The 18,183-nt window shown below is 48.5% G+C and overlaps 1 protein-coding gene across 2 annotated transcripts in view; it reads left to right on the top strand.

Annotated features, from left to right (window-relative positions):
* RCOR1 (REST corepressor 1) overlaps window positions 1–18,183 on the top strand; it is a 139,717-nt gene that overhangs the window by 19,087 nt on the left and 102,447 nt on the right. The gene's annotated exons all lie outside the window — the stretch shown is intronic.

Genomic DNA, 18,183 nt, shown 5'->3' with positions numbered 1-18,183 from the left:
TTACGAACTGGGATTTCTCGCCCCGGAGAACTAGAGCAGCGGGACGCCTGGTCCCGCTGCCCGCCTTCTCCTGGGCGAGAAAAGCTGCTCCCCGTCTCCCTGGAGCCACCAGACCAGGGAGACGGGAGCAAAGCGGCGGAGCACCGGGGGCCGGACCCGCGGCCGCTTCCAGATTAGCTGGAAGCGGCGCGGGTCCGGCCGGGTGCTCCGCTGCTCTGTTCAGCGTCTCCCTGGTCTGCAGACCAGGGAGACGCTGAGCAGAGCCGCGGAGGACCCGGGCCGGACCCGCAGCGCTTTCAGCTGATCTGGAAGCCGCGGGTCCGCCCGGGTCCTCCGTGGCTTTGCTCAGCGTCTCCCTGGTCTGCAGACCAGGGAGACGCTGAGCAAAGCCGCGGAGGACCCGGGCCGGACTGCGGCGCTGATCTGGAAGCGCCACGGTTCGGCCCGGGTCCTCCGCAGCTTTGCTCCACATCTCCCTGGTCTGCTGGGGGGGGGGGGGGACGCAGCTAGTGTCCCCCCAGCAGACCAGGGAGACGTGGAGCAAAGCCGGGGGCCTGTGGTAGAGCAGGTGGGGCAATGCCGGTTGGTCCCGCAGCACCGCTCCTTGGCGCTACTGGACCAACCTGGCAGCACCCCAGCTGCTCTGCCCCAGGCTTCCTGATTCAGCTGCTGATCAGTTTCAGCAGTGGCTGAATCAGGATGCCTGGGGCAGAGCAGCTGGGGTGCTGCTGGGTTGGTCCAGTAGCTCCGAGGAGCGGCCGCGCTACTGGACCAAGCCAGCAGCACCCGAGCTGCTCTGCCCCAGGCGTCCCAAAGTCAGCCGCTGCTGAAACTGACCAGCGGCTGACTACAGGAAGCCCGAGGCAGAGTTGCTCTGCTCTGGGCTTCCTGGAATCAGCTGCTGATCAGTTTCAGCAGCAGCTGACTTGGGGACGCCTGGGGTTCTTACCTTGAATCTGTATGTAAGTGGAACTGGTGTCCAGATTCAGCGGCTGTTGAAACTGATCAGTTTCAGCAGCGGCTGAATCTGGACGCCAGTTCCGACTTACATACAGATTCAACTTAAGAACAAACCTACAGTCCCTATCTTGTACGTAACCCGGGGACTGCCTGTACACTTAGAAACTACTTGTTCACAAAATCAGCCAGAAGAACAAGTCGCAGCACACCAACTACAAAAATTGCTTTCTTTTTGTCTTGATGGCACTTTAGTTTGTACTGACTGCTGGTGCTTTTTATGTAACCCAGTTGTAAAAATAGGCAAATATTTAGGTGAGTTGGTGTAAAGTGAGTTGGTGTAAAGTAAATGAAGATCCTGTGCACCTCCAGGAGTATATGTATCCCTGGTTGAGGGCCACTCTTCTATAATATTCAGTCTCTTCACCTTTGCTCCCAGATGAGAGTTGGCAAACTCGTTTTACTGCTATGGGCTTACTAGAAAAAGAATAGCTTATGCTGATATGAAAGGGTAGATATAAATGTTTTTATAAAACTAATTTTTAGTGTGTCCTGTAAAACAGATTCATAGACATCAAGGCCAGAAGGGACCATTCTTGATCATATAATCTGACTTCCTGTATAACACAGGCCAGAGAATTTCCCAAATAATTCTGAGAGCAGATCTTTTAGCAAAAATCCAAACTTGATTTTAAACTTTCAGTGTTGGCAAATCCACAATGACCCTTGCTAAACTTACACCATTAGATATGTGCACCTTCTTTCTAGTTTGTTTGCCTTCAACTTCAGCTATTGGATCATATTCTTTCTTTCTAGGGATGTTAAATATCAGTTAATTGAATAGTCCAGTAACCTCCTGACATTTATCAGTTAGCCGGCTATTCTGTAATCCCCAAGGGTGGGGCCGGCAGCCACTGTATCAGAGGCAGTAGTGTGGGGTGCCAGGAGGGAGCTGGTCTGCGACGGGAACCAGTTTAAAAACCAGCTCCCTTCGTGGACCGGTTGCCTGTCACTTTGTGCTGCTGCTTCTTGGAGAGAGAGAGAGAGAGGCAGCAGTCCCTGTCTAGGGCAGTCTGAGCTCCCAGACCTGGCTAAAGCCAGAACAGATCTAGGCTGCCTGCCTGCCTGGCTCCTAATACACTTAATGCAGAGCTGCAGCAGGAGTAGTTTCCCGACCCATTGCAAGCCAGGACTGTGCCAAGCTGATGGCCAGCCTGCTAAACATTCTCTGTCAGGGAGAGGGAAATGCGTGTAGTCTATAACATTAATCTATAAATTTTGCTTATAGGTTAATCGACTGCACTATTACATCTCTATTTCTTTCTCTGCTAGATTGAAGAATCCATTATTAATTCTTTGTTCCCCAGGTAGACAATAAAAGACTGTCACCCATGGTCCCTCTAATCTTTTACATCCATGTGTAGAATAACTTTTATGTCCACTGAGGCATGAGGAAATGTACATTGTGAGGAGAAACAAAAATCTACCTGTGGGCACTCTGCTAATCAGTTGCAAGGCATTTGAATCTCTCCTGAATGGCCACCTAAGCGCACAACTTACAGGGAACAACACAGCATGTCAACACTTAACCTTCTCTCTCTAAGTTGGAGCTCCTTGAGTCTATTATTGTAAGGCAGATTTCCTATTTCTGTAATCATTGTTGTGGTTTTTCTCTGGGCCCTCTCCAATTTATCAATGTTCTATTTGAACTGTGGACACCGGAACTGGACATAGTATTCCAATAGACATCATACCAGTGCCAAATACATTGGTAAAATAACCTCTCTGTTCCTACTCCAAGATTCCAGCTTGTGCATTTCAAGTTCATATCAACTCTTCTGCTACAACATCACATTGGGAGCTAGTGCTCAGCTGATTATCTACCACAACTCTCAAGTCCTTTTCAGTCACTACTTACCAGGATGGTCCTCCATTCTATAAATATGGCCTGCCATCTGTGTTCCCAGATGTATACTCGTACGTTAGCCAAATTAAAATGCATGGTTTGTTTGAGCCGAGCTTGCCAAGGGATCCCAATCACTTTGTGTCAGTGACCTCTTCTCTGCTTTCAAAAGACACACAAATTGGGGGAGAACTTTATCAGCGATCTTACGTCTTCTTCCAGGCCATTGATAAAAAAGTGAAATAGCATAGGGCCAAGGATAGATCCCTGCAGGATCCCACTGGAAACAGACCTGCTCAATGATGATTTGCTGCTAACAATTGCAGTTTTGAGAACTATTAGCCAGCTTTTATCTACTTAACATGCCATGCTGATTTTATGACTTCATTTAAAAATAGGAAAATGTGGTGTGGTACCCATGCTGATTTTATGACTTCATTAAAAATAGGAAAATGTGGTGTGGTACCAAGTCAAACACTGTATAGAAGTATCCTGTGTCAAAACTTTATCAGCCAAACTTTCAGTCTCAAAAACAAACAAACCCACCAAGGTAGTTTGACAAGATCTTATTTCCATAAACCCATGCTCATTTTGAATTAGTTACATTACCCTCAGCTGTTCCATTATATCTGGGATTGATGTCAAGATGACAGGCTTATAATTAGCTGGGTAATCACATTTACCTAACAACAACACCAAAAAAACCACCTGACTATTTCCTTAATTCAGTCTTAATGGAACTTCCCGAGTACTTCTTGAAAATCAGCATTAACAGTCCAGTGAGCTTCCAAGCCAGCTCTTTTAAAACTCTTGAAGTAAAGTTATCGTGGACCTGCTAACGTTAAAAATGTCTAACTTTGGTCGATGTTCTTTAAACATCCTCCAGAGAAACTACAGGTTGAAATTCTCTAAACAGGAACTCTCTGGTTTGGCAACTGACCACAGCTATTGCTAGAGTAGTCTTGGTGGAGGGCTTGCACCTGGATGCTCAGCGAGGCCAGCAGGGAAGTGGGCTGTCTGATGCATGGCAGTGGGGGACCCCAGAAATGGATCTCCCCTGGCCTGGATGAGTTTTGTTTTGTGCGTGTGTTATGGTGTGCAGGGGTTTATTTGTTTATTTGTTTTCCTTCTCTGGGACCAATTGGGTCCCAAGGGTGCCGTACCAGGGAGGTCCAACCTGCCATGACTCAACAGTCAAAGATACATTAAGGAGTTTAATGCAATTGCAACTTGCCCCTTGTCTAAGTTATTGCAAGGGAGTGGGGAAGTTTACTCAATCAAAACTCTTGCCCTATACAAAAATGCCATGCCTACCACTACAGATGATTTTTGTTAAATAATATCAATACAAAATATTGATGCTTTAGTGTTGGAGCATGCTTAGATTTTTATTGATTTTTAAATTTTTGCAGTGGCAGGAAAATACGGGAGGTGTCAGTTTAATGACTGTTGTTGAGATTCAGAAAGTTGAAAGCTTAATAATTTTTCTTTTAATGTTATAAACTCCACATATCCAAATAGGCAAAGTAAGAAAATCCTGCTTTACAACTGTGAGTTTAAGGATGTTTAATATGTATATATGTACATTTTGATTAGTGATAGCAATCTTTTTTTCTTGTTTTGTGTGTGTGGTGAAATCAACGCTTACTGATGATCTAATTCTTATAAGTTTATTTTGGGTAGCAAAAATATCCTCCTATGGCAGCCAGGATATTGGGATCTGCTATAATTTTTGCTATTCTGATACTCCCTGGGAACTCTTCACATCCTCTCATCTAGACCTCGTGTTTAGACTACCGGGGCCTGCATGATCATCACAACCAGACATCCTTGTCCTGCACCCAGATGTCTCTAGCTAAACATGGTGTGAGTGAGTAGATTATGTGGAATGCTTCTTTATCTGATTATCTCATTATCAGCGGCTTCAGTATGAACTGGTGCAAATTTGCCTGGAGCAAGTCTCTCTAAACACTTTGGTCATCTTTGTCTAGGGGCAGAGCTAGGAGGCTGTCAAATGAAGTAGCATTGTTTGAGAACCAGTTTCACTGGCTGTTGCAGGGAGTCTGTCAGGACTGTCACACAAGAACTCAGGTTTTGAGTATGGTGACTATTAATAATTTTATCTAATAGGACTTGTAGCTGTTGCTAGCCCAGAACTTGATAGTCTCAGATGGAGACTATCAATTTCACCCACTTCTAGATGCCATTATTCTTGTGAAAAAAATGTTAGGTACAGGATTCCACTTTTGGTGACTAATCTTATCGCTTAAATTTATGCTTTTTTCTTTATCCTCCCATACTACCAGGTACTCTGGGCATTTCACTGGTTTTATCATTTATTTTGGGCTTGCGCTAGTTTACTTAGGCTTGAGTATCATCTTGATAGACTTTATTTCTCTAGGCCAGTGATCCCTAACCTTTCTATGCCCAAGATCACTTTCAGAATTCAAGGGCAACCCAAAATGGGCCCTGCCCTGCTCCGTCCATCCTCTAACTTCTATCTCTTGCTCTTGTCATCTCCCCCCCCCCCCTCACTTTTTATGGGGCTGTGGAGGGGACTTGGTGTGCAGGAGGTGGTAGATGATACTGGCTCTGGCTATGGAAATTCCCTAGACTAGTTGATTAAACACAGTTTAACATCCCTCGTCCTAAATGCACTTTGGTTAAGGCAGTGTTCCCTGACTGGCTGAGGTATTTATTGTAGCCAGTCAAGGTTCAGTCTCTTCTCGCTGGGGCCAATTGTGCTCCAGCCATAACCCTTCCAGTCTGTCCCTATGGGGGGAGCGGGGGAAGGAAACAGTTACAAGTGGGACCAACACCATCTCATCCAGGTGTCTGGAGCAGTTCAGTGCCATCATTGGGCCCAGTCAGCAGGCCCCATGTTTTCTCCTTAAACCCATTCCATATTACTGCTTTATGCATCTACGAGATATACCTGGCATTGCTTGGGTCCTTAACTCCCTTTCTATTTTTTGGAAAATAAAAGGAATATGTACATGCTTCATTTAAATTCTTGCTCTGGGGTGGGGCTGGGGTTGGAGGGTTTAGTATGCAGGGTGCCCCAGAGAGAGAGGACTGTCTCAGTCCTCACTCACCACAGCAGCTTGGGGCCAAGTGAGAAGCGCCTGTTCATGGCTGCTGCAGCTCCATCTGGCACAGCCAAGGGAGATGTGTGTGCATTTCTCCTGGCTGGGGCAAATCCAAGTTAATCTGCTCCCTGCACTTCCTAGCCAGAGTGAGGAATGCAGCAAATTGTGCACTTCCCCTTTGTCCAGAAGTGAGGGGAACAGCCAGTATGTTCCTGTACGACTCGGATTGTGGGGGTGTAGCTTCAGCCCCCTGCCCTCCCTAGAGGATGGCTGGGGGAAGGGGAGGCTTAGGACTGGGGCAGTCCCAGGTGGGGGGGGTTGGTGTGTGTGTGTGTGTGTGTGTGTGTGTGAGGGGAAGGTACAAGGGGGTGCAACTTCAGTCAGCCCCTTTCACCTGCCTGGTGATGTGGTGTCTTTCTTTCTGTGTAGTTTTGAGAAACAGTCCCATTCCAGGCACATCCCATTTTCCAAACCCCTACCTTGCTTTAAGTTAGGATAAGAGGAAGCTGTATGCCGAAATCTGTGGTCCTAGTTCTTACCATTTTAGGAGGAGTTCTTGAACAGACTCATGGACAGACACAAACTTCTATAGAGCAGGATCCATGCTCATACCAGTAATACTGTGATTCTGAAGCCGTCAGCAACCTTGCAGAGAGACTGGTCCTCCTGTTGGATACCTCTGTGAAATAACAATGTGTGACTGCCTGTTGTGATGGCTATCTATGTCCCCCTCCAGTTGTGACAACTAGATCTTCTACTCACACAGCTCTACTCCAAAACCTCTTCTGGTGTGTGGGAATACAGCAGCAGGGGGAAGACTGTCAGGGGCCTCTTAAAATAAATGTATCAAGGGACAGAACTGCATTTGGGGGAAGGGGGCGGCAGGGGAAGGGTGGACACCTTGTACCATGCTAGGAGGTCAGTTGCTCTGGAGTCTATAGGGGGAGCTTGCAGGCTGTGCCAGCTCTATTGGTATGATGAAGGATGTGTTCCTCTTTCCACTTTGGGGTCTCTGGTGCCTCTGAGTGCTAGTCTGTGTGTGGTGACAGGCTGCAGGGGCCAGCTACAGCTTATTCTAAAATACATCTTGTTGTTGTTGTTACTTGAGAACTGGTTATATTCTTTTCCAGGCTATCTTTCCTAGCTTAGCTTTATATCAATAACTTATCATACAGCAATGGGGAGTTCCCTCCATTGATTAACTGAATGGGGCAGAGGTGCGTAGTTATATTCATAATGCACATGGTACATAGAGGGAGCCTTACTCTAGTGCCGTGGTTCTTAACCTTACTGCAGCCTGCACCCCTTTGGTTTTCAAAATATGTTCTTGCACCCCTTATTAGAAATTGTTGAAGTAGGTCAGTTCTTTAAACCTAAGATCTATCATAAAAATCTGGCATGTTGCACCCCCCAAAAGGGCGTCTCGCACCCCCAGGGGGTGCCTGCACCTCAAGTTAAGAACCACTGCTCTAGTGACTTGCTTAAAGGCCTCCCAAAGTTGATTGGCAAATAAGAAAAAAAAACCCAAATCTTCCCTAAGTTGGGATTTATGGGCTTGGTTTGGGTTTACTTTCTTTCTGCAAAGAACATTGGCACCTAGTAGGAAAGGAATCCTGCAAAAAGTGGAAACTAGGTCAATTTACAGAGGATGAATATAAACAATGTTAATGTATATGGAAAAAATTAGAAAGGTCAAGGCACAAAAGGAGATGAGCTAAAGATTAAAAATGGTAACAAGAAAACATTATACAAATTCTTTTAGAAGCAAGAGGGGGACCAAGGACAGGGTAGGCTTGTTGTTTGATTTGGCAGGGGGTGGGGGGAAACAATAACAGGAAATGGCAGAAGTGCTAAATGACTACTTTGATTCATTTTTCGCCAAAAAATTAGTAACTGTTGGGCATCTAATTTAATGAATGCCTGTGAAAATTAGGTAGGATACTAGGGGAAAAAACAAGATTAAAAATTAGACCATGTCTTCCTAAGTTCTCCCTAAACGGTGCAGCCACCCAGCTTCCCACTAAACCCTGCCCAGGGGCTCAGGGCTGCTGTGGAGATCTCTCTTGCTCTTTTATTCCAGTTTTGGCCCCAAAGCATCTTGTGACCGAGTACATCAACAAGGAATTGCAAGTGCTAGATAGATCACCATTTCACGGATGTCATCGTGGGTAATCAGGGAAGGTACATGATGTGTCCATTTTCAGGAACACAGGCTTGTACAGAAAGCTGCATGCAGGAACTCTTTGCAGGCCAAAAGATTCCATCGGGATGTGGAAATGCCCATAGGCTGGGTCTCCCAGAATCACTCTCCCATGTGCGCATGGCTGATGAAGCCTTACACCGGAAACCTTGAAAGCAGCAAGGTGTGCTTCAACCATAGGCTCCGCAGGTACAGAGTGAGCATAGAATGTATGCTTGTCAGATTAAAGAGTCACTGGTTCTGGTTCTGTAATTGAATAGTTGTGTAACCACTAAAATTTGATGCAGTTACACAACTATTTAATAGTCCCCGAAGGCAGGGTTGGCAGCCAGTGATCTTCTAGCCCCATTCCCAGGGAGTCCCCTGTTACCCCACACTGCTGCCTCTGGTACAACGCCTGGGCCCACCGCAGACAGGGGCTGCTTCGCAGCAGTACGGGGGAGGTGGTGGCAGGTGGCACTAACTCCTGCCGGCCCCTTCCCCTGCTACCACTGTAGGCATCGCTAGTGCTGCCCTCGTTCAAGAGGGGAGAAGGCTTAGATCTTAGTGAGAAATAAATATATTCCTGTGTTCATATGTGACACTAAGGAAGGAAAGAGCCCCACCCTCCCATCCTCAGGATGATTGCCTGTCTGCTCATTTGAGCCAGCCAGACACCAGGGCTGTTGGACATAAAATTGGGCTTTGAAGCAGCATGTTGACGATGAGCCCCAGTAATGTATCTCTCTCATGCATTCATCCAGGCATTGCTTACTTGCCATCTTGAATGACCCTTGTCACGATTCCTGTCTGAGCGTTAACTGTAGCCGGCAAGTGTGCCCCTTTGCCACTGTGTAAGAGTTTCTGTTGGAACCACCAGGTGTAAGTCCTAAATAAAGAAACTTTGTTTTTTAAAAGCTATGCTTTTGTTATACATCAATACACGGATTAATATTTCTTATAAGGGACATGACTGAGAGCAGCGCTCTCTGAAATGAGGATCTCGCAGCTATATGCAAGTCCTGCTGTTATGGAAACAATGACCATGGTAACAAGCCTCCTGGATAGTGAAAAGCAGTAGTTGTGGTATATCTTGACTTTAGTAAGGCTTTTATTACTATCTTGCGTGATCTACTTGTAAACAAACTGGGAATTCAGCCTATATGGAGATTCTATAAGGTGGGTGCATTGCTGGTTGGAAAACCATTCTCAGTGAGCAGTCATCAGTAGTTCTTAGTAAGATATGCGGGCATATTAAGAAAAAAGACAACTAAACTACATTTTAGAATGTATTAGCAGGAGTGTTGTAAGCAAGCCTCGAAGTAATTCTTCTCTACTCTGTGCTGATTAGGCCTCAGCTGGAATATTGTGTCCAGTTCTGGATGCCATGTTTCAGGAAAGACATGGACAAATTCAAGAGTCCAAAGATGAGCAACATTAAATCATTAAAGGTCTAGAAAACGTGACCTATGAGGGAAGATTGAAAGAATTAGGGTTGTTGATAATCTGAAGAAGGGGAGACTGGGGAGGAGGAGAGAGAGGTACAGAAGTTTTCAAGTACATAAAAGGTTGCTACAAAGAAGCAGGGAAAATGTTCTTCTTTGATGATAGGAGAAGAAACAATGGTCTTAAACTGCAGCAAAGACCATTTACATTGGATGGAGGAAAAACTTCCTATTGTCAGGGTGGTTAAGCACTCGAATAAATTGGCCCAAGGAGGTTGTAGAACCTGTCATTGAAGGTTTTTAATAGCAGGTTATATCTGTCAGGATGGGCTAGAACACAAGTTCTTAAACTGCAGGTTGGGACCCTAAAATGGGTTGGGATCACAATTTAATGGGGTCAGCAAGGCTGGTTTAAATTTGCTGAGGCTCAGGGCTGACAATTAAGCCTGAGCCCTGTTGCCCGTGGCTGAAGCTGCAAATTTGTGGAGTTCAATTTCCAGGCCTCCTGGCTGGAGCTGAAGCCTTTGGGCTTGGCCCCCTCCACTGGGATGGTAGAGCTGACACTTTGGGTCTCCCCTCCTGGGGTCACATAGTAACTTTTGTTGTCAGAAAGGTATCCAATAAAGTTTGATTTCCCCGCCCCCCTCCCCCCCCCCCCGGTCTAGAAGAAAAGACTGAGTATAGATGTAACTATCAAGTTTTGTTGACAAAACTTATGTTGACACCGAAAAGTTGATGTAAACACCCTCTGGCAATTTTTGTTTCAATTGCTCCCTCTGACAGATCACGTCCACACCATTGTCAACAATGTGGGCAGTGCTCTAGGGATATATATCCCACGGTGCAGTTTTGTTGGAGGGCAGAGTGCAGAGCAGATCGGGAGCAGTCCAGTGATTTGCTCTTTGTTCCCCAAATGAGGCAGCCACGCTCAGGGTGTGTCTACACTGCAGGGCTTAACTCGAAATAAGCTACTCAAATTGAGTACGTCAGTTGCATATCTTATTTCAAAATAGCTCATTTCCAAATAGGGAGCGTCTACACAGCACTTATTTTGAAATAGAGCATTCTTCCTCCAACTTCCCTTATTCCTTGTACAATTAGGGTTACAGGAGTCGGAGTAGTCCTCCAGCTTGACACTATTTCAAAATAACTGCCTGCTGTGTAGATACGGGCTAAGTTATTTTGAAATAGTATTGCAGTGTAGATGTATCCTCAGTTACTTCTCAGAGCTTTGAAAGGGAAGGGGGGGGGGGGTGCATGCCTGCAGGGCAGCAGAGATCAAAACACTGAGCACAGCCATGAGGGCAGGCATTGTGGGATACTGGCTGAAGCAAGTTCTGTCAACTAAACAAACAGCAGAGTCCACACTGACCCTTTGTGGTCAGTAAATGGAACGAAAAAGAGTCTTGTAGGGGTGAAATTTTTTTGTTGCTGAAACTGGGTATTTTTCTCAACAAAATTTGCACTGCAGTCCGGATGCTCTCACTGTTTTGTCACCAGAAGGCAGTTTTTGGCTACAAAATTTGGTAGTGTAGACACAGCCAAAGTCTCCAAGTCCTGTGGTTCCATGAATAGGGGTAGGAAGAGAGTAGTCTTCTAAGAACAACCTGTTTTCTTACAGCCTGGAAAGGTGAAAAATCTGTCCTATTTTCTATACAACAGTGAAAGATTCATGGCTTGATTTGCAGTGTGACCTTGTGTAGATCTTGAGAGGCAGAATGGTGCAGTAGATAGGGTACTATTGATACTATAAATATGTGAACTACAGCCTTTTAAGATTTGTTTTATATTGTAACCCAGTGGTCCCTAACCATTTGGGGTTGCCGGGCGCCAGGGGGCGTGGCCGTTCGCCCGCTGGGCGCCCGGAGGGGGGCAGGGGGCGTGGCCGTTGGCCCGCCGGGCGCCCGGGGGGACGGGTCCCCCCCATAGCCGCATTCCCAGGGCCGGCGCTCTCTCCCCCAAGCGCCGCGCGCCCGGGGCCGGCGCTGACGCTCTCTCCCCCAAGCACCGCGCGCCCGGCGCCAGCGCTGGCGCTCTCTCCCTCCCCCTCCCCCATGTGCCGCGGGGGGGTCAATCCGCGGCGCCCCCGGGGCCGGCGCTCACCGTGCACCACGTGCCCGGGGCCGGCTCCGGCACCGCGCATGCGCCACGTGCCGGGGGCCAGGCCAGCCCTGAGCACTTGGCGGGCGCAGACAAATGCCTCCACGGGCGCCATGGCGCCCGCGGGCACCGTGTTGGGGACCATGGTTGTAACCATTTGTTTCCATCTAATTTCTAGTGGAACTATTATTCTTTTCTTTGGCTTGTTATATGCTACACATTAGAGCGGGGTGGTGATGTACGTGTAACTGGAATATGCTGTTCCTTTCTGGAAGCAGATGAATTTCCTCTCTGGCAGTGGGGTCTAACAGTGACTTTCTCAGTCTTGGGTACCCTGAGCATAGTCATTCTTCCTCCAGGTTTCCTGCTCCTCATTCCCCTCCACCCTTGGTGAATGGCCATGAGAGCTCCAGCCTGTGACTTTATGTTGACTTGGGAAAAACTGTTCACCTCTGGAAGCTGAGGAGGAAGTGGGCAGGATGTGACTCAAGTGTGTGTGTGTTTTCCCTGGGTGATGCTAGGCCCTTTTGGATCACAAGGGGGTTTCTGAGGATCTACAAGCTTCTTTTCCTCCAGTAATTGCAATGGGGGAAGGAGGAAGTGCTTACTTCCTCAGAAGGCGAGGACAACCCCTTTTGTGTCACAGCTTAGGATGTTGATTTCTTAGGTAGGACAGTGTCTGGAGCTTTGGTTTTTTCCTACTTGGAGTTCTCATTCCCCATAAAGCAGCAATGGACAACCAAGAATAGTGGGTGGGCTGCATATGTGTCCTTCCTTCATCTCCGGGGACTGCAGCACCTTCTGGCTCACTGGGGTGCTACCTGTGGCCTGCAGACCTCCCCCCCTCCCCCCCGTCTGTCTCCTTTCCTCATGTGTCTCTTGCACACTGGGGCACTGGAGCCCTGCACTTACCACTTCTCCCCATCCCTCCCAGAGCTAGAAATAAGCACTGGAACCCTACGAGATGTGTGCTGGGCCGGTTGTCTGCAGGTTGCCCACCACTGCCATAAAAGAATGGTGGTTGACTGGAGGAGCTATAAGCAGTGCTTTGTTGATACCTAGGTACCGTAGACTTCCAATAATCTGGAACCTATGGGACTTAGGTGGTGCCTGATTATCAAATATGCTGGACTATCAGGAGGTACTATAAGCAGGTGTTTTTATATATGTATATGTACGCACCCCCCCACACACACTGTATACATTATATACTGTATATAAAGTGTTCTTAACCCTTTTTATTGTACATACAGTATACTGTAATGTTTTAGTGTTTTTAAGCCTGTTTTTAAGCCTTTTTGCTCTGTTCAGCTGCTGCCGCTGTTACCTTGTGACTCTTTGTTACCTTGCCGAAGCTCACTCACTAGGCTCTTGCCATTTTGATGCCGGACTATCAAGAGTGCCGGACTATTGGAGTTTTACTGTATTTAGAAGTCTCCTACCAGAGCCTTAGTTTCTTTGGGATCCAGTACTCCCTGCCTAAATGTATACCAAGTTCCTGATGTGATGCATAAAACTAACTCATGCCTGAAAGTTCGGTTAATTTCCCCTATGACAGTTGAAATAAAAGGGAGAAACAAATTCAAATCTTTAGGGAAGAACTGGCATTTGTCTACCTTTGGGACAAGGGTGACAGTTGCTCTACATGCAAAACTAGAGCTTTTGGCCTGCTGCAATGCATAAAAACATGCTGTGCACCTGTGGCTGCCATCGAAGTAGGTGGAAATAGCAACATTGGAGTCTGTGGTGGGTCTGGTTCATTCCATCCTCCTGCCGAAGGCATTTTTAAACAAGGTGTTTAGGAATCAGCCCTTTCAAATTCTGACAGTGTTCCAAATTCAAATCTGAATAAGGATTTAAGGGCAGATTACAATTAATGTTTGTTCTGGGCTCCAGAAACGAATCTTGGTTTCCCATCTGCCTGTTCTTCTCTAGTTTAGTTAGGTCACTGTATATAGAAACATGACTTTGTAGGGTTTTTAAAAAAAAAAATAGTTTTACTGGAATGACTCTTGGAAGTCCTAGTCAGGCCTTCATTGCGAGACAATCTATGAAAGGATAGACCAGAGACTGTCATTGGTCCCATAGAGGTTGGTCTGAGATTGACGAGATACAGCAGGTGAATAAACAAACCAACACAGGTGGCATGGGCAGGGGTTGACAAATTATGGAAAACCCTACTCGCCAGACAAAAAAGAGACACGCCACCCTCCCCCACAAAAAGTGTTTTTTTTTTTTTTTTTTTTTTATGGCATACATTCCTAATAAGAATAAGAACAGTAATTACTAATATGTTGTTAATAAATATCTTAGGGTATGTCTACACTACAAAGTTAATTCGAACTAACAGCTGTTAGTTCGAATTAACTTTCATAGGCGCTACACAGGCAAACTGCTAGTTCGAACTTAATTTGAACTAGCGGAGCGCTTAATTCGAACTAGAAAACCTCATTCTATGAGAACTAATGCCTAGTTCGAATTAAGTAGTTCAAATTAAGGGCTGTGTAGCCACTTAATTCGAACTAGTGGGAGGCTAGCCCTCCCCAGCTTGCCCTGGTGGCCACTCTGGGCACCACCAGGGAAACTCGTCTGCCCCCCTCCCGGCCCCGGAGCCCGTAAAGGGGCACGGTCTGGCTACGGTGCCCGTGCCAGGTGCAAGCCTGCCAGCACCCAACCAGCAGACCCTGCACCTGGCACGGCACGAGCCAGCCACCCGCTGCCACCCAGCCCTCCGCCTCTTCCCAAGACCAGGCTGGCGGTTCCCAGGAGCCTGCCCGGGGCCACAAGAGGTGGGTGCCCGCCTGGTGCGGACATTGTGGACCTCGTAGAGGTTTGGGGGGAAGCCTCCAATGTCCACGACCTCTGCACTAGGCACAGGAAAGTGGCCGTCTAGGGCAGGATAGCTGCCAGCCTGGCCACCCAGGAGCAGGTTTGCATGAAAATCAAGGTGGTCCAGTGAGACCCCGACCCTGAGCTTAGAACATAAAAACATAAGAATGGCTGTACTGGGTCAGACCAAAGGTCCATCTAGCCCTGTAGCCTGTCTGGCGACAGCAGCCAACAGTAGGTACCCTGGAGGGGATGGACTGAAGACAATGACCAAGCCATTTGTTTCGTGCCATCCATCTCCAGCCTTCCACAAACAGAGACCAGGGACACCATTTCTACCCCCTGGCTAATACCACTCCATGGACCCAACCTCCATGAATTTATCTAACTTCTCTTTAAACTCTGTTATTGTTCTAGCCTTCACAGCCCCCTGCAGCAAGGAGTTCCACAGGTTGACTATTTGCTTTGTGAAGAAGAACTTTCTGTTATTAGTTTGAAGCCTGCTACCCATTCATTTCATTTGGTGTCCTCTAGTCCTTCTATTATGGGAACTAATGTAGAACTTTTCTATATGCGCCCTCTCCACACCACTCATGCTTTTATAGACCTCTATCATATCCCCCCTCAGTCTCCTCTTTTCTAAGCTGAAAAGTCCCAGTCTCTTTAGCCTCTCTTCATATGGAACCTGTTCCAAACCCCTGATGATTTTAGTTCCCTTTTCTGAACCTTTTCCAAGGCCGAAATATCTTTTCTGGGGTGAGGAGATCACATCTGTACACAGTACTGAAGATATGGCGTACCATAGTTTTATACTTCCCCCTCCTCCTTCTTCCCCTGGCTTTCCCCTTTCCAGCTCCCTCCTCCCAGGTTTCCCCCTCACCCCTCTCTAGCCCCCCTTCCCGATGTACAAAATAAAGGACACGTGTGTTCAAAAATAGAAACTCTCTTTATTGAACAAAACTCGGGGAGACTGGGAAAAGGAGGTGGGAGAGGGGAAGAGAGAGGGTGGGAGGTAAGGGAGGAATGGGTTACGAGCCCCCGATGGGGAGGACTGGGGTGGCTCTGCGGGCTCCTTGGGGTGGAAGCTCTCCTGCAGCCCCCCAATTGACCTCCCCTCCCCCCGCCCCCGGATGGCAGCCTGCGGCAAGTGCAGCCGGGCTGATGGCCGAGTGCTGTGATGTGCCGAGTGTGGGCATTCAGGGCACTCCAAGCTAGGACTGCTTTGCTGTCCCTCATCGAGTTAGACAAGCGAGAGGGGCACCCCTGAGAACTGTCTGTCCGGGGTGGGGGTCGGGTCCCTTTAAACACAGCCCTCGGCTAGCCTGAGACAGCAGCTCCACGCTCTAAAGTCCTAATCTGATGCCCTGCCGGCACTGGTTCCAGCCATCCTTAACCTCGGTTCAGGGTCCACTCAATGTGGACATGCTAGTTCGAATTAGCAAAATGCTAATTTGAACTAGTTTTTAGGTCTAGGTGCACTAATTCGAATTAGCTTAGTTTGAATTAACTCATTCAAATTAAGTTAGTTCGAATTAGTGCTGTAGTGTAGACATACCCTTATAAACTTCTACCTTTTCTGTCTGCTGTCATGTCTCCTCCCCTTGCTCCATCAGCTCCCCTGGTGCCTGCTGCCCCCCAACCCTTCACTCTTTGCTGTCCTGACTCCTGCCCTTCTCACTGCCAACAGCCTTCCTGAGACCTGCCCCCCTCTGCCATCCCTTCTCTCTCCTCTGTGCCCACTCCTCCAGTAGCCCCATCGATCATGTGAGCTACCCCTCCTCACCCCCTCTCCTAAAATCACCCTCTACACACCTGCCCTGCCTCTCTCCTCTGGTGCTGGTCCCTCCCCTGCAGGTGTCTGCCCTTTTGCTTCACCCCTGGCACCTCTTGGCAGAATCTCTTGGCACCTGCACCTTCCTGGTGCCTCCTCCTTCCCTCACTGCTCCTGCCCCCTTTGCTCTCTTTTTCCCTGATACCCACCCCCTCAGCACCCTCTGCCCCCATTCCCCTCATGACCCTGTGCCCTCACACATGCCTTGCTCCATCTCCACCTTCCTCATGCCCACCCCTTCTTTCAAGCCTTCTCCCAGCACCTTTCCCTCCCCCTCTAACCTCCAGTGCCTTTACCCTCTCCTCTCCCAGCATCACCCTGTCCCCCCTCCCACTGACACTTCCCCTCCTGCCCTTTTCCTCATTGTCTGCACTTGGCCCCCTGGCACTTGTCTCTCCTGCACCCCTGTCCCCTTTCTTCTTCTTATTCTTCTCCTGACCTCCTCCCCACAGCTCAGCCCAGCCCCTTCCCCTCCACAGGGGCCAGCCCTAGGTTCTTTGCTGCTCCAAGCAAAACATTTTTTGCCCCTCCCCTTTGTTGTTGTCTTTTACACATCTTTGCATTTTGCAGTGGGGTTTGTTTTCGTTTTTGTCCTGGCATTTTAGCCCTATAAATAACCAATAGCATTTTCATTTTTTTTTCCATAAAGGCAAAGGCGCTTCAAGTGAACTCCCCCTTTCACTCGCTGCTGGGTCACAGCAGCCTTTTCCCTGCCCTGTCCAGCCCCTCCGTATGGGCAAGCACCCTTCACTCCCGACCCACAGGGGGAGCAGGGTGCAGAGACAGCACAGAGCCAGAGTGGTCTATGGAACAGTGGGGGTGTACTAGGGTGGCACGGGGAACGGGAGGCACAGAGCCAGAGGGATGCAGGGATCGGGGGTAGCAGGATGCAGTGGAGGTGGCGGGGGGGGGGGGGGCAGAGGGATCGGGGTCTAGGGGCAGTGCAGGGAATGGGCAGCACAGAGCTGGGGGGGCAGGGATCGGGGGGGAGTGGGGTGTGGGGTGTAAGGGTGAAGCAGAGCCAAAGGGTCGCAGGGAAGAGGGAGAGCAGGGGGTCCGGGGTGCAGGGGAGGCGTGCGGAATGGGCAGCACAGAGACAAAGGGGAGCTGGGGCCGTGGCAGGACTGGAGCCGGCGGGGCGGGCCCTGGCTGTGCTGGGCGCCGCAGCCAGCTCCCAGGGACACGCGGCCAGAGCCGGGCTGCCTTGGCCCTTTAAAATCAGCGGGGCCAGGTCACGCCAGCATCCTGGCGCCCGCCCCGCCTCCTCGTGCCGAAGCTGCACGCAGGCAGCCTGGTGGGAAGAATCGCCGCACTTCCCCCTTCTCAGTGGCGCTGTGCTCCTCCGCCGGCCGGTGGATCGGATGGGGCTGCTCCGCCCGTAGCGTGGGCTTCGGCCAGCCCATTGCAACGGCCCACCGGGCCAGTCTGCCCCTGCACTCGCCAGCTGGAAAAATCTACTCGTCACGGGCGAGCAGGCGAGTGTATTTGTCGAGCCCTGGGCATGGGTAATCTGTAACTGTAAAAACAGGAACATTTGCCTAAACTAGTGATCTGTGGTCTCCAGCTTAATCAGAGCCAGATGGTACTGATGTGGGGGCAGAGACAGAGACTAAAACATATTGGGTTAATTGGATTCAGCCAGTAGGCTAAAATGCATATATACAAAGTAACTTTTTTCTTTTGAAGTTGATAAGCATTGCTAGCTATAGAAAATATGATCTAAGTTTTTAAATAAAGACACTGGTAGTATGAGTCTGGAGTAGTACTTCTAGAACATTATAATGAAATGCAGGTTTGTAGCTGCAACCTGCTAGTATAAACCATTCTACCCATTTTATCGGTGTGGGGAG

Source organism: Pelodiscus sinensis, chromosome 5, assembly GCF_052426305.1.
Source record: "Pelodiscus sinensis isolate ZL-2025 chromosome 5, ASM5242630v1, whole genome shotgun sequence".
In the NCBI taxonomy this organism is placed as follows: domain Eukaryota; kingdom Metazoa; phylum Chordata; order Testudines; family Trionychidae; genus Pelodiscus; species Pelodiscus sinensis.
Note: the sequence above shows the minus strand (reverse complement) of the source record. Positions and strands in the feature narration are given on the sequence as shown.